This window comes from Thalassophryne amazonica, chromosome 3 (assembly GCF_902500255.1).
Source record: "Thalassophryne amazonica chromosome 3, fThaAma1.1, whole genome shotgun sequence".
NCBI lineage: Eukaryota > Metazoa > Chordata > Actinopteri > Batrachoidiformes > Batrachoididae > Thalassophryne > Thalassophryne amazonica.
In genome coordinates, this window is record NC_047105.1 from 36,188,303 (window position 1) to 36,194,302 (window position 6,000).

A 6,000-nucleotide genomic window follows, 5' to 3' on the forward strand; every position below is an offset into this window, starting at 1 on the left:
GTACAAGTAAATATACATCTGTCTGTGATGGAGTTTTTGACTGTCTGACTTCATCTTATGACTTCTGTGCGACTTCATTATGAATATCGAAACAGAAAATCTGAATACATGAACACTCCCATGCAAAAAGCTTTATACAGACTTTTCAGGCGCTGCCCTTCTTCAGACATAATTAGTGCCTTGCACACCTGCATATGTAAAATGGACTGCATTTATATAGCGCTTTTCCATCTGCATCAGACGCTCAAAGTGCTTTACAATAATGCCGCACATTCATCCCGATGTCAGGGTGCTGCCATACAAGGTGCTCACTACACACCGAGAGCAACTAGGGGATTAAGGACCTTGCCCAAGGGCCTTTAGTGATTTTTCCAGTCAGGCTGGGAATTGAACAGAGGATCTTCTGGTCTCAAGCCCAGCGCCTTAACCACTAGACCATCACCTCCCCCTGAACCCAATGAAAAAATAAATGGATAAAAAACATCTGGTTGTTTGTCAGGTGATGGCAATTACTAATTAGTTTCAGTACATATGCAGGTTTGCCACGGCACTAATAATATCTGAAGAAGGGCAGCACCTGAAACATCACTACTGCTATCTATATCTAAATAAGCCTTTTTGCACGGTTCAAGTTGTGTGGATTTTTTTTGTTTTGATACTTGCCTTTTTTGATCCAGCACGCCTTTTTACACATCGTGGATGTGCGTGTCTTTTCTGATTTATTTGACTTCATTATAAAGTCATTCATGCCGATCAATCGCAATTATTTTGCTCATCAATATATACTTTGGACCATCCTTCCAGGCTTCTTGGTTGTTGAGGTTTACAAAAAAGGGTTTTTGGACTGGGTTTTACCTTGATCTTTGACTAAACTTTCTCTGGGCTTTCTCTGTGGCTGGCCCCAGACTTTGGAACGCTCTGCCCCTCCATGTCTGAACAGCCCCCACAGTGGAGTGTTTTAAGTCTCGTCTGAAGACCCATTTTTATTCTCTGGTTTTTAACACTGCATGAGTTGTGTGGTCCTGTTTTATTGGTTTTGTTTTATTTTGGTAGATTTTATTGGTTTTATCTTTTGTATGCTGTATGTATTTATTTATTTATCTTGCACATTTGAGTTATTTTTATTGTTAATTTTCTTATTTTTAATTTATTTCTTGACTATTGGGGTTTTATCTATCGTGATTCTACTGTATGTGCAGCACTTTGGAACGTTTTTGTTGTTAAATGTGCGATATAAATAAAGTGGATTGGATTGAATAAACTGCTCCAAGATCTAATCACCTCTAAAAGGAGGCACAGGTGTGCCTTAGGCTGGCCACAATAAAAGGCCACTCTGAAGTGTGCAGTTTTGCTTTGTTTTGCTTTTTCTATTGAACACCTGTGCAATAATCATGCTGTCTAATCAGCATCTTGTTATGCCCAGGCCGGTCTCACGCTTTTTTTTCCCCCATGCCCCCACTTTTCGTGAGATGTTTTATTTTGCTATTTATAATCTTCCCCGACTCCTAACTCTAATCATAGCCAAACATTAACCATGACCCCCCAGACTCCCCCCCCTTTCACCCCACATTTTGTGCCCCCTGTCATGACATTAATTTGTGCCCCATTACAAAAAACACCCCATTTTTGTACCCCATTATAGATTAATGTACTTTAATGTACATTTAATTAATTATTCATTATTATTTATTTAATTAAATTCCTTTTTTTATTTAATTATTTATTTTTTATTTGATTTTTATTTAATTAATTATTTATTATTTAATGTACAATTAAATGTACCACAAACTGCTGTGAGCGTGGGTTGGATATGGCACAGGTGGGATGGATTATCTCAGCAAATAAGAAGTGCTCATTAACACAGATTCAGATGGATTTGTGAACTGTAAAATTTGAGTGGTGTTGTCACTCATTGTACCTCAGTCACTGGGATTTCATTGGGCTTCTTTCATTTTGCTCAATGTTACCACAGTAGGTTTGGTAACCACAAGCTGGTTTGGCATTTCAAACACAACTCCAGCTGCACAAGCAGAATGGAGTATGGACAGTCTTGAAACAAGAACTGTTCTATTTGGGAAGCAAGTGCACTAAGTGCTTGTGCCACCGTGCACGCTGGGAAGTGCTCTGAAAATGTTATGAATTGCAAATCATATTGCAACGGTTTGTTGGCCTCCTTATTCAAATGGAAATGCATTAATATATTGGTCATCTTAATTATTCTGTTTTAGCCTCCTGCTACGGCCTGCTGAGTTCTAAATAGACGTGATATTGTTCAAAACTCTTTATACTGACACACTTTGTATTTGTACAAGGTATATTAATCATCACAGCCTGCTTCATGCCAGTGTATGTCACCATTTTTAATACAGTCGACATACGAGGTCTGTTAGAAAAGTATAAGACCTTTTTATTTTTTTCAAAAACCTGATGGATTTGAATCATGTGTGCTTGCATGAGCCAACCTTGAACCTTCATGCGTATGCGTGAATTTTTTCACGCCTGTCGATTGCGTCATTTGCTTCTAAGCAGCCTTTGTGTGAGGATGGGTGGAGTCTCTCGTCGTTTTTTCTTTGCAAGGAAATGGCGGAACGAGTGGAGCAGCGTGACTGCATCAAATTTTGCCACAAACTGGGTGATGGCCAGGTGGAAACCATTCGGATTCGGAGCGGTACAAACAGTTTAAAGACGGCCGCACAACCGTGGAGAGCACGCCACGCTCCGGGCGGCCATCAACATGCTGAAATGACCAGATCATTTCCAAAGTGAACGCTGTGGTGATGTGGGACCGCCGTGTGACTATCCAAGAAATTGTGGAAGAGGTGGACATCAGCACTTTTTCGGCACATTCCACTGTGACAGAAGATTTTGCCATGAAAAGAGTTGCAGCGAAATTCATTGGCACAAAGCTGATAGTGCAGCAAAAAGCGCCGTCCACAATTTCTCAGATAGTCACACGACTGAAAAGCCACCGAAAGCTGTCTGAATCTTCTGAATGGTGGAAGAGCTGGACATGTTACAACATGTCCTGTGAGGCTTCAACACAAAGGTGCTTTTGCTGCGCCGTCAGCTTCGTGTCAATGAATTTCGCTGCAACTCTTTTCATGGCAAAATCTTCTGTCACAGTGGAATATGCTCCACCTCTTCCGCAATTTCTCGTATAGTCACACAACGGACCCACATCACCACAGCGTTCACTTTGGAATGATCTGGTCATTTCAGCATGTTGATGGCCGACCGGAGCGTTGCTCGCTCTCCACCGTTGTGCGGCCGTCTTTAAACCAGTTGTACCACTCCTTAATCTGTGTGATGCCCAGAGGATCGTCACCGAAAGCCGTCTGAATAATCCGAATGGTTTCCACCTGGCTGTCGCCCAGTTTTGGCAAAATTTGATGCAGTCGTGCTGCTCCAGTTGTTCCGCCATTTCCTTGCAAAGAAAAAAACGACGAGAGACTCCACCCATCCTCACACAAAGGCTGCTTACAAGCAAATGATGCAATCGACAGGTGTGAAAAAAAATCACGCATGCGCACGAAGGTTCAAGGTTTGCTCATGCAAGCACACGTGATTCAAATCCATCAGGTTTTTGAAAAAAATAAAAAGGTCCGATACTTTCAGACCTCGTATGCTGGCTAAAGCATCAAGGTGTGACAGGGGTGTTACAGTCGGAGATGCTTTTGACTTACTGCCTTGGTCACACAGACAGTGATAGGTTGTAGCTCCATATCAACAGTCTGATTGCAAAAACCAATCATCAGGAGACATTAGATAAATGTGAGAACACCTATGCAGTCGTGTAGAAAAGCAAATAAGAATATCCCTTTTCAAGAGAAGTGCAATATGCTTTCATACAAAATTTAGTTGGTTGCCCATCCAATGCGTTATCAGACGAGGAGTTTCAGGGATGGACACTGTCCTCTTGAAGTCACCTGTAGTGGCAGATTCCTCAAACACAGACAGTGAAACACAAAGTCTACTCCTAATAAGATGAGTCATTATATGGTATGGCGTATATATTGTGTGTATATACCCGCTGGCCACTTTATTAGGTACACCTGTTCCATTGCTTTTTAACACAAATATCTAAACAGTCAATCACATGGCAGCAACTCAGTGCATTTACAGATCTTGACATAGTGAAGACAACTTGCCGATGTTCAAAATGAGCATCAGAATGGGGAAGAAAGGGGATTGAAGTGGCTTTGAATGTGCCATGGTTATTGGTTCCACATTCGCTGATCTAGTATTTTAGAAAGTGCTGATCTATTGGGATTTTGCGGATAATTCATGATTTGCAGCTGATTCATGTTTTGGGGGTTAACAACCCTCTTTAGGGTTTGCAGAAAATGGTCTGAAAAAGAGAAGATAACCAGTGGGTGGAAGTTGTGTCGTCGTGTCGACAAAACGCATTGCTGATGTCACAGGTCAGAGGAGAATGGACAGACTGGTGGAATGGGTGATGTCATCATGTCATTATGGACCAACATCTCTGAGGAATGTTTCCAACACCTTTTTGAATCTATGCCACAAAGAATTAAGGCTGTTCTGAAGGCAAAAGGGGGTTGAACCAGGTACTAGCAAGGTGTACATAATAAAGCGGCTGGTGAGTGTATATGTTCATGCACGCGCGCGCACACACACAGATATGTGTTTGTATTTATGTGTGTGCAAACTACTTACATTTGCAAGAAAGATTAGTCTTGTGATGGTCTGTGCTGTGCTGGATGACAGAAAATAACAACTCGACATCTTTACCCAGAGAGAGAACACTATTACTATGATCAGTAGGGCAGTGGAAACATCTGGTGCATCTGTAATATCCAGTGGTGGGCACAGTTCCGATAACCGATAATTATCGAAGATACAGTTTTCATTATCGGATTATCTTTTCAGATAACTTTGAAAACCATTATCGGACTAATGATCTTCCAATAAATTTTTGTCCGATAACTTTTAGGCCGTTAACATGGTAAACAAAGGTGAACAGATGTGTAGTTCTACCCTCTGCAAACAGAGACAAGCTGCTTCTAGAAGAAACCGCTCTATCCTCTGCAGGCAAAGGAGAACTGGTCACCAAAAAAAACAAAAAAAAACTGTTTTTTTTAACCCCATACTGATACACAGCCAATATCACCCAAGTCATCCAGAGGCATAGATTTTTAACTTATGGTTCAAATTTTAACCAAACGTATTTCGGACAAATCATTTAAATTAGCGTCACTTCTGAAGTTTTATAAAGTGAAAATATCAGATATATGAGGTCTATTAGAAAAGAAACCGACCTTTTTTTTTTTGCAAAAACTATATGGATTTGAATCACGTGTGATTGCGTCAGACAAGCTTGAACCCTCGTGCACATGCGTGAGTTTTTTCACGCCTGTCGGTTGCATCATTCGCCTGTGGGCAGGCTTTGAGTGAGCACTGGTCTACCCCCTCGTCGGAATTCCTTTGTCTGACTTCTTCCTGAGAGATTGGCACTTTGCTTGATCAATATCTTTTCTGAAACTGTAAGGCACATCTAAGTGGACACCATTCGAGAAATTCAGACGGTTTCGGTGAAAATTTTAATGACTGATGAGAGATTATGGAGTGTTACTGTCGCTTTAAGGACTGCCCACGGAGCGGGACGTCGCGCCGCGCCCCGAGCCGCCGTCGTCTGCCTGTTTCGAGCTGAAAACTTCCAAATTTAAGCCTCTGTTGACCCAGGACGTCGTGAAAACAGAGAAGTTTCAGAAGAGCTCGGGTTCAGCAGTTTATCCGGACATTCCACTGTTAAAGGAGATTTTGTAATGAAAGACGTGCAGACAGATTTGCGCGTTGGCACCCAGCCGCTCATCGCGCGGCAACCACAGAAAAACACCTCCGTTGGAAGCATTACAGGAAAGTTTGAACATGCCCAGCTGTTAAACAATTTCTCGGATACTCACTCGACTGAAAGCCATCGAAAACTGCCTGAATCTTACGAATGGTTATCAACACGGTTAACCACACGTCGGACTCGTG